The sequence below is a fragment of the Peromyscus californicus genome, unplaced genomic scaffold, assembly GCF_007827085.1.
Source record: "Peromyscus californicus insignis strain IS unplaced genomic scaffold, ASM782708v3 Scaffold_23__1_contigs__length_62951481, whole genome shotgun sequence".
Taxonomy (NCBI): domain Eukaryota; kingdom Metazoa; phylum Chordata; class Mammalia; order Rodentia; family Cricetidae; genus Peromyscus; species Peromyscus californicus.
The window spans coordinates 5,980,111-5,995,426 of record NW_026294534.1 but is presented as its reverse complement, the minus strand read 5'-3'; the positions used below and the strand labels follow the sequence as shown (position 1 = coordinate 5,995,426).

Sequence of the window (15,316 nt, the reverse complement as noted above, 5' to 3'; positions counted from 1 at the left end):
TCCCCTAATTAACATGTTAGACAGCAATTAATTAACTTTTCCTGCAGCACGGGGCATGGATGACATCGTTCATTACAGAGGAGACCATATCTCTGCTTAGATAAAATGCTAATTTGGGGTTCATAAGACCCTTGAAAGCTTTAACAAGCTAATAATATTTTAGCAGGGAATCTCCTAATGTTGTGGTAACTGACACTGATTGGAGAACATTTTCGGCTACCTGTAACAGACATCCATGTCACACTCTTGTCCCTTATCCTGTGAGTATTCTGGGGTACTGTACTGTCATGGGTCACTGGGGATTTCTCTGTCTCATAGTTTAGTGAGGAGAATGGAGTGTGTGTGTGTGTGTGTGTGTGTGTGTGTGTGTGTGTGTGTGTGTGTGTGTTAACCATGTCAGACTTAGCTCAAACCTGCACTCAGTCGGTCTGGTTTATTGGTGATGATAAAACAGATAAATGGGTTCTCTATTTTTCCCAGGATGGCTGCCTCTAACAGGCTTGTCTGTTTTCTGGGGGAAAGCAAGGAAGTCCGGCTTTAGTGGAAAGGAACACATTATAAGAACTTGGAGCGAGGTGAAGGGTGTGGGGATTATCGCAGCCACGCAAGTCTAGCTAGAGCGGGAAGAGTGGTGAGAAGCCAGGCAGACATGACTTAGTGTGCAATACAGCTTAAGGCTGAGGACCAGCCACGCATCTGTCTGGAGCTTGGTCCCAGGAGCCAGGGCGATTTAACAAGGGGAGTCGCCCAGCTGGACTCTCCTGCTGCGCTCTCTCCCGCTCTGACAACAATTCCAGGAACAGGGAGCCTGCAGGTGGAGGGGTGTCTGTAGTTTGGCAGTCTCCTCAGCTTGCGGTCCAATTTGTCCTCAAATCAGAGACCCTCTGGGGGCCAGAAGCCAGAAATGGAGACACCTTAACCCACATCCACCTTGAGTCCCACAGGGACCACCACGCTTCCTGCCTCACTGCGCCATTCACCCTCCTCCCCAACGTGCTTTTCCTGTCCCCAGTGACTGCGGAGAAGGCATTGGAGCTTCCAGCCCCGGGGCCGGGACTGTGCGGTGTAGCTACTGATGTGACGTCAACACAAACTGACATCAAATCTGACAAAGAGGCCTGCTGGCAAGGGTGTGCCTACCCCATAAACCACAGTCTCACCTGAGACCACCCTGGCACACAGATGTGCACACTTCATAAACTGTAGACTTGTCTACTCTGTGCACACTTACACTCAGAATAACAGCAAATTGGGTTGAGAGGTCTTTAAAATGCAATTCTCCATAACTGAGCATATTTGATCCAGGAATGTGATAAAAGTCTTGGGATGAGTAGTGTGTGTGTGTGTGTGTGTGTGTGTGTGTGTGTGTGTGTGTGTGGTGTGGTGCATGTGTGTGTTGTAAATGTGTGTGTGTATGTGTAGTGCATGTGTGTGTAGGGTGCATGTGTGGGGGTGTGGATGGGCACATGTGTGTGCATGGGAGCATTGGCTCATATGACAGCACCACCAGAAGCTCAGAAGCCGCCGTGTTACTCACATGGCAGAGAGCCTAGAAGGTGGGGGTAATTCAGTGGAGCTGGCTTTTGAAATCTTTCAATATTTTATACACTCTCCTACTTCGTGTTTGCTTGTATTATGAGGTTCGCTACAGTATTTACTCCTCAAGCGTGCAAAGGCAAAGGGCACAACTAAAATGACTGAATGCTGTGCAGCAACGCTGGAGCATTTGTACAACGGACCAGTGAGCCCGTGACATGACTCTCAAACTAAAGCCGCAGTGAGACACCCGGGTGCACGAGTCAAAAAAATCTAAAACACCATTCCTACACTCCTTCCTCTTATTCCAGATATCCACTGATCTTACTAACTTGACTTCTTTTTCTAGAATTTTATATAAATGAATGTCATGTGATCTTTTGTTTAGCAAGGTAAAAGTCCCTCCAATCTCTCTCTCTCTCTCTCTCTCTCTCTCTCTCTCTCTCTCTCTCTCTCTCTCTCTCTCTCTATCTCTATCTATCTATCTATCTATCTATCTATCTATCTATCTATCTATCTATCTATCTATCATCTATCTATCTATCGAGGGTAGTGGTCCAGGCTGGGCGTGCCTATGTTTACTCTGCTTCTTGTGTGTTTCCTTCTGCTTTGCCTCCTCCTTTGTATGTTTCACATATTAATACTGTCTAAAACAAAAACTACATGTTACCTCTCATATGCAAATTCTAGCTCGCCATATCTGTCTGTCTATCTATATCTATCTGTCTGACTGTAAATGGGTGTAAATGTGGGTAAAGTCTAAAAATCACTAGAAAGGCCACCAGGCCACCAGGCCAAGATGGTTAAGAAGAGAAGCTAAGGAAGGGATGTGTGAAAAGGACACATGTGCCATGAGAACGGAAAGGAACTGGGGATGGCACAATGGAAGATGGGGACAGACAATGGGGGCAATAAGGGAGGCAGAGAATCGATGAGACACACTGTGGTTGAAAATTCCAAATGATATCTAGTGTCTATCATGCTAATTTAAAGTTAAAATGACCTCCATCCATTGTATACACGTATGAAATGACCCAAGAGTAAAAAAAAAAAATAATAACTAAAACTAAAAATTTGAAGAAATGTTTTGTATTTCCTCCTTTGACTTACTCAGCTCAGATCTAGACCCCTACTCCCAAATATCCATTGGGTAGCCATTTTATCCATTGGGCATTGGGTAGCCATCTTATCCATTGGGCATTGGGTAGCCATCTTATCCATTGGGCACTGGGTAGCCATCTTATCCATTGGGCACTGGGTAGCCATCTTATCCATTGGGCACTGGGTAGCCATCTTATCCATTGGGCATTAGGTAGACAGCTTATCCATTGGGCACTGGGTAGTCATCTTATCCATTGGGCACTGGGTAGCCATCTTATCCGTTGGGCATTAGGTAGCCATCTTATCCATTGGGCATTGGGTAGCCAGCTTATCCGTTGGGCATTGGATCGTCATCTTATTTAGTTTCTGTTGCTGTGGTAAAACACCATGGCCATGAAAGAACAAAAACTACTTATGGATGGAGGGGTTTATTTCATCTTACAGCTTACAGTCCATCATGAAAGAAATTCAGGGCAGGAACTTAAGTCAAAAAACCTGGAGGCAGGAGCTGATGCAGAGGCCACAGAGGAGTGTTACTTACTGGCTTGCTCCCCATGGCTTGCTCAGCCTGCTTTCTTATAGAACCGAGGTCCACCTGCCCATGGGTGGTACCACCCACAGTGAGCTGGGCTCTACCCCCATCAATCATCAGTCAAGAAATAATGCCCTACAGACTTCCCTCAGGCCGGTTCAACAGATTCATTTCCTTGATCGAGGTTCCTTCTGCCTAGATGGCTCTAGCCTGTGTCAGGTTGAAGTAAAAACAACCAGCACTTGGGGTAGTGTAGCAGGAAGCTTAAAAGGTCTTATTAATAAAATCAAACCCAGGGCCAATTATTGGGGTGAACACTGGAAGATCAGAGAGACAGAACAAGCCACAGCCACCTCACCTCGCCAGTTCCTCAGCTGGTCTTGTTTCCTCAGACTGGAAGCTTCTGTGTCCTCATCGAGAATGAATCTCAGCTGAACTGTGCTGCTGGAAGCCTGAAAGCTTAACCAGCCAAATGCTTCTAGTTTCTGGTCCTCATGCCTTATATACCTTTCTGCTTTCTGCCATCACTCCATGGGATTAAAGGCGTGATGAGTCACCATGCCTGTCTGTATCCTTGAACAGATGGATTTCTGCCTCTGGAATGCTAGGATTAAAGGCGTGTGCTATCACTGACTATCCTAAGTATCTAGTGGCTTTTCTGTTCTCTGACCCCAGATAAGATTATTAGGGTACACAATATTTTGGGGAACACAATACCACCACAGGGTAGAGCTCCATGGCAGAAGATATGACAGTGGGGACATATTTTCCAGAGCTACACCCTCTCGCCCTGTTTATCCCTCCTTCCCTGACATCCTTGGCACATCTGACTCCAGAGAGGTTTGGCTCTGAGGTAGGGAAATGTACTGAGGTACATCTACCTCGTTCATCTTGTTATTTGTCTCCTCCTGGATTAACATAGGGAAGTTCTGTCCATCCACTGGTGTCTAATTTTTCTTTCCAAACACTGACTGAGCTAAGCATCACCCTGTATAGAATGGAACAAGACCAAAGACAGTGGTCCCACGTCTCCTAGGAAAAGACCCTTTGTGTTACTCTAGAGGTAATCCTGGTCTTTGGAGCATGGCAGACGCCCACACCCCTTCCTAGAGGAGGAGCTCTGCCTCCTCTGTCCTGTCCCATTTGCCTAGTTCCTGCTTGAAGGTGAAGCTCAGTCAAGCCACGTCCTTTATTCCTCTTCCTCCTCCTGCCTACAAGGAGGGCTGTTTGGGGCCTGAGTCTCCTCCAGTCTCCTCCGGCATGGTAATAAGCTCTATTCTATTTTTCATGGACTCTTTCTTGGTAAATTACGAGCTGCTGGAGAGAGGTGAACATGCCGTATTCCTCGCTCACTGTATCTCCACAGTCAAACCTGATGCAGGATGAATTCTTGACAAGCCTTGTCAGAAGGACTAGAAATTACTGGGCCAGGCCACCGGGCAGATCCTACTCCCAAAACCATTCGTTTCATCGGCCCCAGGAGTTGCAGCCAAGGCCACGCTCTATTTTTGCACGGGACAGTGTTATTCTCCTATGGACAGGACAGTACAGGCTCTGGACAGAGGCCCCTTGAGCAGACCCAGTCAGACGAAGCATCAAAACCCCGCTGGTCTGGAGCACATGCTTCCGCTACTGACTGCAGCTTTGTCAATACATCCTGGAGCTTTGGAAATCTTGGGATTTCAACCCCCGTGGCTGAGTGACCTGGTCTGGGGTGTATTGTGGGTTCCAGAGTTCTGGAAGCTCACAGTGATTCTAGCCTGCACATGTTCATGCAGCAGAGGCTGCTCTCACTCCCAACGCCATTGTTACATTGCATCCAATTCATTATGTAAAGCATTAATTACACTACGAGATGTTTAATAAAACCGACATGGGAAGAATTCAATGAAGATCTCGCTTCAGAGGATGGATTTATTGAGGTAATTACATCAGCTGCTCTTCTTGTTGCTGTGATAAAACTCTTGAGAAAAGCAATGTAAAGGTTAATGTTGACTTGCAGTTTGGAGGTATATATGGTCCTCCATGGCAGAAGGCATGGCATTGGGAACCTGAGGCCTCTGGTCCCCTGCATCCACAGTCAGGAGGCAGAGAAGGATGACTCTGGGGCTCAGTGTTCTTTCTACTTTTTATTCAGTCCAGGATCCCAGCCTGTGGTATGGTGTAGCCCACATTCAAAATGGCTTTCCTCCTCAGCTGAACCTCCTTGGAAACCCTCACAAACCTGCCCGGGGGTGTGTCTCCCAGGTAATTCCCATTCCCACCAAGTTGACAATGAAATAACTCTGCAACTACATCATTCTTGTGAGTCTATATTAGTTCCTTAAGTAATTTCTCTTCCTTCTGAGGAAAAAAGGATGGAGGTTGAGTAAAGTCCTACTGAGAAGCTCTAAAGTAAGTCTGAGCCAGGAACCTGGCTCTGTCTCACCTGGACATCACAGGCTTCCACCATATTGACCAGCTGGCCTCGGGATCTGTGACCAGACAGGGGGTCTCTGCGATCTGAGAGACGGCACAGATCCACACCTCAGATCCACGGTCATTCTTCCACCCGCTCACCCCTTAGTTCTCTGTAATGAGATATGCCAGCGTTGATATTGAATAGTCAGTCAGCAATCTGTTAAAACTGTGTAGGGGCAGCTCATGGTGTGCTAAAATGTTGGCTTATATCTAACAGGTGTGCCGACAAAATAGAAAGTTAATCATTTCTCCGCCCTTGGCCCACACTTACCTTTTATAGCTGGTATCACAATCACTTCCTTTTATCCCCTGTCATCTCTTTGACATAAATTTTATGTTGGATGTCCTTTATGGTTTTCTATCTATTTTTATCCTTCTGTGAGCTTTAGAGTTGAATGACCTTCACTGGGAACACACACACACACACACACACACACACACACACACACACACACACCCCTGATGTTTTCAAGGTGGATAGTCATGTTTTCTGTAGCATCTGCATTTTTTCAGACACAAGATTACCATCACCTGTTGTCAATAGAATCTCTTAGCAACTGCCTCTACCAATAGTATTTGATCTCTTTGCAGCCCATTCATCAACCTAAATCAAACGCACGCACAGGGAAGCTGTCCCAACCTTAAAATTCTAACAGTGACCATTGTAAAGCCACATGGAAACAAGCAATCATCCGAGCTCTACTTCAACCCATAACTTGTGTTAGAAAAAAAATGCATATGTGTGTGTGTGTATATATATATATATATATATATATATATATATATATATTCACACAAAAAAGAGAATCTGAGGTATATGAGATACACTGTAACATTAAATACAAAGTCACATCTGTGAAGATTGCAGGAAACATCACATCAACGCTGTTTTAATTATATTTATTTATTAATTGATGTGTATTCCTGTTGTGTGTGCCACGGTGAACATGTGGAGGTCAGAGGGTAACACGAAGGACTCAGTTCTCTCCTTCTACCATGTGGGGCCTGGAGACGGAATTCGGGTCGTCAGGGTTGGCAGTAGCATCGTTACCTGCTGAGCCATCCTGAAGGCCTGCAGCATTACACGTTTTAGGGTGTTTTGTGCAAAGAGTTGTAGAAGTGAGTCCATATCAACACGTAGAGGCCAGGGATGGGGGTGTGGGTGTGGCATTTCCTGATGCTGAGGTGATGTTGCTCCAATGTGTATCTGCAGGCCAACCTCTTCCCTTGCAGACCACAGCTATATGAAGAAGACTCAGAGCCCCTGCCGCACTGCATGGGAACCTCTCTGCCCCCTTGCTGTCACGGTAACAGGAGTTAGGCCTGGCTTGTCCTCCTACTGAGATCTGGACCTGTATGGCAAGCACGGGGTCTGTGCACACAGAAACCCTCTCCCACTTCATGTTGCAAAGTACAGTCTGTAGACCAGGGTCCTGGCATTTCCAGGAAACTTGTTAGGGAGGCAGAGGCAGAGGCATCCCCCAGACACACCCAAGGAGAACCTGTATTGTGCACAGATCCTGGGATTGGATCCTCACTTCCTCAGGTGATGTGGGGTCAGCTACCTTCCCCTAGGCTGCCCTCTGCTCTGGCTGTCTGCGCTTCCTGATAAGACTGTGGAGAAGGAGATCCCAGGCAGGCCTGGGGCGGATGCCACGGCATGGCTGCTCTGCGCATGTTTGGGGCTGCTCACCATTGGCTAGAGAACGAGAGCTTCTGGGATTAAAGTGACTGTTTCTGTAGCGTCACCCCACTTTTCCATTTCAAAAGGAGGACACCACTTGCATAATTATCTATTCACAGCCAAACACTAATAATTACTGATAATTATTGAGGATTAAACTCTAAATATCAGTATCACGCAATAAAGCCCATTATTTCTGTGTAGGAGAGAAAACCATACACCAATCTTACAGCTACCAAGTGTTGGTTTCTGACTCATGGCCTATCCACTTGTGTGTGTGTGTGTTAATTTATAGTCTCTATAGATCCAAAGTGCATTTTTTGCTTTGCATACACATACACACACAATGTGTGTGTGTGTGTGTGTGTGAGAGAGAGAGAGAGAAAGAGAGAGAGAGACAGAGACAGAGACAGACAGAGAGAGAGACAGAGACAGAGACAGACAGAGAGAGACAGAGAGAGAGAGAGAGAGAGAGAGAGAGAGAGAGAGAGAGAGAGAGAAATATGAGGGCACATTAGTTTCATAGTGGGTCACTGTGGACTTATTCAGGTTTTATTCCTATTTTAAACATTTGAACCAGATTTAAAACTCAACTCCTAGGGACCCTGAGCTGTGTGTCTGTCTGTGACCTGTTTTCTTGGAGTGTGTATATATGCATGGACTATGTCTGGCAGGGTTGGCAGGGTAGTGAGGAATTCTCCACATCTCTGAACAGACACAGACACCAGACAGACTGACACTTGCCAGGCAAAGTAATCACTCAGTGGAAATAGTCCCTGGCTAGTTGGGGGCACTTTTGGCCTCCAGCATTAGTGACCCAGTATAGAAATCCACTGCCCCACATGTAGCTGCACACAGGCCTGGGAGTGCCGATGACCATGGGACATAGAGGAGGCTCCTGCGGCGACAGGCAGATGGCCACCCGGCAAAGCCCTCCGGATGGGGGTAAACAGAGCCTGAGCTAAGGTTGTCTCCTTAGTCTGTAGGCACCTCTGCCTCCTTTCCCTGCCTCTCTGAGTGAGCACAAGACTTTGAACGTAAGAGCTATTCAATCAATACTTTGTTAAATTAAAATTCTCTGAAATATTTGTTTGGGTTGACATTTACAGCCGATGCCTGCTCTTGCTGATTGCTTGATTGCCTTTGAGCGACAATTAGAAAGCGCTTTCTGTAGTATTTTGAGCCTTGACTTGACAGGTGAACACAGACAGCGAGGAAATCGGGGTCCTTGTGAGTTAAGCTTTAAGTCTGGCTTAAATGTATAAAGTTGATGTGGAAAAACAACTGTGTAACCCTAAAGCCGCATCACCTGAGGGTGGCCCATACTGTGGTGTTCAGTCGAGAGTGAAGTGTTCCTGGATTTCATCTGAACTGGTGTGTGTGTGGAAGGCAGCCAAAATGCAGTTTGGATTGATCTAGAATGTAAACAAATAAATACATTAGGGCAGATTTGTAAATACTGACAACATGGAAACAAGGCTCTTTTAAGGGAGCTGGAGAGACGGCTCATCAGTGAAGAGGGCTTTCTGTTCTTCCAGAAGACCCAAGATCGGTTCCCAGGACCCACGTGGAGTGACCCACGTGTCACTCCAGCTCAAGGGGATCTAGTGCCATTTACTAGTACTCACACTCACATGCACACACTCCCTCTACAAGACCCACATGCACACAATGAAAAATAACACAAAACTTTACAAATAGAATCTTTAAGAACCACGTTGTAAAATAACGTGTGGCAGTTACACTGGGCTGCAGTTGGAGCCCTTTGTAGACCTGGGTGGCTGCACAGCACAGTTCCCTCTGTGGTACCTCCAGGACCCGAGCTCACACAACATCCCTATGACAAGAAAGCCTGGTGGTGGGAGCTGGTTTTGAAAATGGTCCAAAAGTGTACTGGGCATACCAGCTTGCCCGAGCTCAGCATGGTGTTGATGTCTATCCCAGCCCCCAACCCTACCCCACCCCCAGCTCTGTCTGCCTACCTAGCCATGAGGGAAGAGATGGCTCAGCCACCATGAGCATTCCACTTTTCCCTGGCCTCTGACTTGCCATCATTTGAAGTCATTTTGTCTGTTGTTTGTTTGGTGATTTGTTTTTTTGTGTTTGTTGTGGTGCACGCATGTGTCTGTATTTATACACATGCGTGTGTGTGTGTGTGTGTGTGTGTAGGGGCCAGAGCTCAGCACTGGATATCTTCCTCCCTTGTTCTCGTTGTTCGTTTGTTTGTTTGTTTGTACTGAGACAGGTTCTCTTCACTAAGCCTGAAGCTCATCAATCAGATGAGGCTAGATAGCTGATGAGCTCTAGGGATCCACCTGTCTCCACCCCTCAGTACTGGGCTTAAAGACACGGCACCGTGCTCGGTTTTTACGTGGGTTCTGGGGGCCTGAACTCAGGTCCTCACGTCTGTGTGGTGGGCCCTTCTCGGACTGAGCCATCCTCTGTTTCTGGGTATGGAAGATTATCCTGCACAGAAAAAAAAAGCAACGTGTGCCGCTTCTGTGCTGAGCATGGCTGTTGTCGATGTCGATGGAACACCATGTCCCTGCTCTGCCCGCAGACTCCTGTCCCCAGGAGGGGCTGCTGACTGACAGAGGGACACTTGCCAGGGCTACACTTTGCTCCCAAGTCCCCAGGCGCCCATCATGCTGCTCTGACACATGTCCACGACACAGGGACAGATGGCAGAGGCTCCGCTCATGGTCACCGGTGGCTCGGCTTCACTCAGCAGCAGAGAGGGGCTTCACCAAGGTCAGGGGATGATGGGTCAGTCAGGACTTAAAGAAACATTATCGGGAGTCATAAATCAGTAGACCAAACAGAGTCCCTCAAGAACAAGAGTAGCCGGCAGCAGATGCCTTGAATCTCACAGAAAATTTCTCTTTTAAGTCAGTGTTTAAAGTGACAGCATTCACTGCCGGGCGGTGGTGGCGCACGCCTTTAATCCCAGCACTCGGGAGGCAGAGCCAGGCGGATCTCTGTGAGTTCGAGGCCAGCCTGGACTACCAAGTGAGTTCCAGGAAAGGCGCAAAGCTACACAGAGAAACCCTGTCTCGAAAAACCAAAAAAAAAATAAATAAATAAATAAAGTGACAGCATTCATGGGGGAGGGGGGGTTCACTTTAACTAGAAAGACCTCTGTACTTGTTGCCAGTTCTTAGACACCTGGGGTGGGCAGGATCCTGGGAATACCCCTGAAAGTCCAGCCTGAACTCCAGGTGTATATCTCTCACGCTGCGAGGCCAGCCTCTTGAGGAAGAGGACTTGTCTGGGCCCAGAAATGCATGGACTCACAGCAATTGTGGAAGTCAGAGAGGGGCAGGTCTCGGCCTACAGCCTGTGGATGGTAAAGCAGCGTCTACATAAAGAGGATCCTGACTGGCTTACAGATACTGGTCTATCAGCGGCAGACCCTGCAGGCACTCTAAATGAGGACCTCCCAGTGGGCTGGGGCGGGCCTTCCCTATTCCCAGAATGCCCCTGCCTTCCTTGCTATTTTGTGTTCTTCTCTATTTCCCGTTCTCTTTTGAGCCCAGAGCACCAGCGTCTATCAAATCCATTACAAAATGTGATTGTGAAATGCCTCCTGCCTCAGCCAGCTCAGCGATGCTCCAACCAGGGCAACTGTCCTGTGTCATCATTAGGCCATTAGCAAGCTGTGGGGCTGTCCCTGTCCCTGGACAGACATCCTCATTCTGCCAGCAAAGAGACAAGCTGGTCTTATTTTTTTTTTTTTTCTCCACACTTCTCAAACCCTGACTGGAACCTAGGCCGGTCAAACCTGAGACCTCACTTTATCTATGAATGGGTATCAAAAAGTATGGGTGTGGCTAGCCCTCCAGTTTCTTGAATTTTTTGAGTGCTTTCCATACCCTTTGAAACATTATTTCATCGGTGACCTTTGTGGGCTCACTCCGCAGTTAATGGGAAAATATTCCGCCACCCTGAGTTACGTAACATTGGAAATTGTCAAAGTCTAGACAGTGCTGGGAAGGCCATCGTTGGAGTACATTCTTGGCCAAGAAGAACCATTTGGCAATGGACTACAGACCGGGGTGGCTCGCTGTCTCTGCCACCACCCCCCTGTCCCTCTCCTGTTTAGTCCCCACATCCTGTGTCTTTAGTGGGGCACAGAAGGATTAGTATGGAGTCAGGGGCACTCCGCCCTTTCTGGGGTGTGCAGCGGGTCTGTGTTCACTGGGAGATTTCTTGCTGCGTGTGTTTGCTGCTCCTGGTCGGACAGTTTGAACTGGCGAAGAGGTTTTCAGAGAAGCAGAGGCAAGAGCAGTGACTGCAGAAGATCCTGCCCCTGCTCAGTGTAAATGGAGGAGGGGACAGAGTCAGGCGGCACCATCATGGAGCAGTTGCTGGCTTCCTGCAGGCTAGAACACAGCACGCCTGCCCAGTTCCTCTGTCCCTCTTCCAGCATATGCCTGTGGTGGAAGGAAAAGTAAAACAAACAAACAAACAAACAAACAAATAAAATTAAAGACCTGGCCACCGGGCCACCCGAAGGGTGATGGGATGTGTGCGCTGTTGACAACAGAAATCCTTTCCCATGGGGGGGAAGAAAAAAGCTGTGTGCTGAGATCATGGACAGCCACAAGAAAATGTGGCAGATGAGCCTTCAGAAACTTAAACGGTCCTTTGTAAGCCCAGTAGAAGTATGTTTAGAAGCTAACAAGCCAGGTGTGTGTGTGTGTGTGTGTGTGTGTGTGCCGGGATCTCCGTGCAGGATGAAGTGGCTGCAAAGACCTAGGAGAAGACTTGGAGTTACTCCTTCAGAGAGTAAGTTTGGATAAAGAGGGAAAAGAGCCCTCTGGTCACGGGCACATCACCTAACTCCGGGACGGAGATCACGTGCAGGGGGTAGGTGTTGTGCTGCACACAAGTTTGGGACTCATCACACTGACAGGCTGCTGAGCTTGTCAGCTTCTGCCGCCTGCCCATTCTCCAGGACCCTTGCTCGCTCTGTGGCATCATACCTAGGAGAAGGTCTGGGAGGGTTAGCTTGGCTGTGCCAACAGCAGACCTGAGACAAGGCTCAGGGGGGAAATGTAGAGGACAAGAAGGTGGGTGTCTGAGGGTAAACAGCCAGGGGACCCCATCTACTTATCCTTAGAGGAGCCACACCAGACGGCTGTCTCAGCATCTGACCCAACAGAATCCCACAGGCCAGCAGAAGGTCATTTCTATAGAGTGCCTCATTTTCCCTCCTCTTCTCTGGATGCCCAAAGCCTCCTGTGTGACGCCACCTTTTGACATCACAGGTCAGGCCCTTGGGTGTCCCCCACCCTGGTTTGCTGCTGGGATCTTCGGCTCTAGCCCACCCTGTGCAGTCCCCAGGGGTGCTGGAGGTGAGTCAGCATGGGGCAGGGGGTAGAGAAAAAGAGCAGAGCTCCCCGCACCAGCAAAGATGTAAAGGGACTCTAAGGTAGACGAGACGAGACTTGGGACCTTTATCAGGACATCAAGCTTCCTAGTAACTGTTTCTTGGAAATGCTCTGATAGTATAACATTTATTGACTTGTTTGATTGACTGCTGTGCCTAGCGCTCATATCTATGTGTGGTGTGCTGTGTATGTTCCACAATGGGAGCTTTCTTTAATCACTTCTCATCTTTCTTCTAACATTTATTTTGGGGGAGCAAAGTCTATTGAGAAGCAGAGCAGAAGAGCCCAGGCAGCAGGGAGCAGGTCTTGAAAATGAATTGCCCCCCCACTTTATTTTATGACATGAAGTCTCTCACTGAACCCAGAGCCCATCACTTCATCTAGTCTGACTGATCAATAAGTTCCATCCCCACTGCCCAGCGCCGGTGTTACGGACATGCACCGCCACACCTAACTTCACCTGGGTGTTGGGGGGTCTGAACTCAGCTCACCATGCTCGTAAGGCAAGCACTTCACTGCCCGTAAGTACTGGCTCAGCTCTGAAATCTGACAGTTTACTAGGGAAAGTTATCATCCCCTCGCTCTTCTTCCATTGGGAAGAAACATGTCTCTTGGAAGGATAAAAGGCTCAGCGCTGACATGCTATAAGAAATGCAGCGTGCAGACAGGGCTGCTCTCCTTACCAAGCGGGTGATTCAATTAGTGCATTCAATTAAAATGGATGGACAGCCCCCAGATGCTGCGGGATCTGGTTTCTTCAGCCATCTCACCTTGCAGGGTCTGGAAGTTACCTGCAGTGGGACAGATGCACCAAGGTCTGTGTGATTATTTGAGAGAGCCAAGGCTTCCAGCTTGCCCCATGAGCCTTTAGATAATTACCTCATGCCTCAAACCAGTGTGGCCACTTCTCCTATCTGAGCTCACTGAGGGAGAGCGGCCCACCTGAGACAATGATGCAAAATGCTGACCTGCCATTCTCTAGTGCATGAGCCAAACACTCGTGTTGGTTGAGTCTCCAGCCCGGAGAAGACTTTTCTGTGAGACTGCGTGCACGTGTGTGTGTGTGTGTGTGTGTGTGTGTGTGTGTGTGTGTGTGTGTGTGTGTGTGTGAGAGAGAGAGAGAGAGAGAGAGAGAGAGAGAGAGAAAGAGAGTTTGCTCTCTTCCTCTCCAGTTACGGTTTAGGGAGAGAGCTGGAGATGACCTACTGGAGATGACCACCTACACAGCACTATGATTGGCCATGCAGCTCAGAAACTAACCGACATAAACTGACTCAGAATAAAGATATGCAAATCTGCACGATGGCCCACGTGTGGCCAGTGTGGGGTAGAAGTTACCAGGACAAACAGCTTAGTAGGGATATATGGTCAAGGATTACTGCTTTTATGTGTCATAATTATTACCAGTAAAATGACCTTGAGGGTTCACCTTCTCCCCACACTGAGAGCCTTTGGGGGGGTGACGTCCATCTGAGTCTTCCTGGAAGCTGAGGCAGGAGGTCTTGTGAGTTAGCAGGAGGGATGACCCACCTGACTCATTTTACAGGCAAGAACACAGGTTTGAGCTTCAGTGTTTAAACAGTGCTCACTTCAGTGACACTAAATCTTATATTTCCTCAGCCACCGAGGATGATGTCCCTGATGTCCCTACCATGGCGTCAGGGACAGGCCAAGGGCAGCGAGGAGGGACCAGCAACATGTGCCTGCTCCCTGTTCCCTCCAGCATCCTCAGCGGCAAACCACCATGTTCACACCTGAAGGTACAATCCTTCCCTCACTGACGCTGAGGGAAAGTACAGGTGCTCTGCGGGGTGGAAGAGACAGCTCCATGTCACGGAGGCCCTGGGACTCATCACTTTTGACCTTGGCTCTACCTTGTATTATTAAATCCCTGTGGGCTTCCTCTCAGATTCTCAGTTGGATTGGAGTCTGCGTGGGCAGACACACCCCTTCTCATTTAAGTGCTTGGTAGCTCGCCAGCATAAGGCCCAGCGATAGCCCACGAGGCACTTGAGGAGGGAGTTCGCTTTGCCTCATTTCTGAACCCTTCATTGGCTTGGTGCAAGCCTGTGACACTCGAGGTGGGGGTTGAAACATCACCTCCTGCTGAGGTACAGGAGCCCTTGACAGGAGATGGGCCCCTTCACAAACGCTTGGGTGGGCGGGGCAGGGTGGCTGTGGTGCTTTCCGGAGCGTCTCTCGGGTTGGTTTGCAGCTTGGAGACTCTGCTGCTTCAGTTCTTTCCGACCTCCAGAGATGCACTGCACACCTCCTCACTTAAAAAAAAAAAAAGTATTTTATGTGTATGGGTGTTTTGCCTGCATGCATGTGTCGTGTGTGCATGCCTAGTGCCCGTGGAGGCCAGAAGAGGGCCTCAGATCTCCTGGAACTGGAGTTAGAGATGGTTGTGAGCCACTGCGTGGGTGTGGGGAACCTAACCTGGGTTCTCAGGAAGAGGAGCGAGTGCTCTTTATTGCTGAGACATCTCTCCAGCCCCAGCTCCTCTCTTTTCAGGGTTAGCAAGACCCCTCATACATCTTCCTGTGTGACCTGATAGTCTCTCTTCTGCTGTCTGTGTCCCTCTGTGCACTCTCAGAATGAAGTCCTGGT

At 48.4% G+C, this 15,316-nt stretch overlaps 1 long non-coding RNA gene across 2 annotated transcripts in view; it reads right to left on the bottom strand.

Moving 5' to 3' along the window:
* The window catches only part of LOC128118869 (uncharacterized), a 67,898-nt gene that overhangs the window by 30,722 nt on the left and 21,860 nt on the right, over nt 1-15,316 (bottom strand). For both annotated transcript variants that reach the window (XR_008221366.1, XR_008221365.1), the window contains 2 exons: nt 13,390-13,497; nt 5,598-11,746 (listed from right to left, as the gene is read on the bottom strand). This is a non-coding gene — a long non-coding RNA (uncharacterized LOC128118869). The remainder of the gene's footprint in view (nt 1-5,597; nt 11,747-13,389; nt 13,498-15,316) is intronic.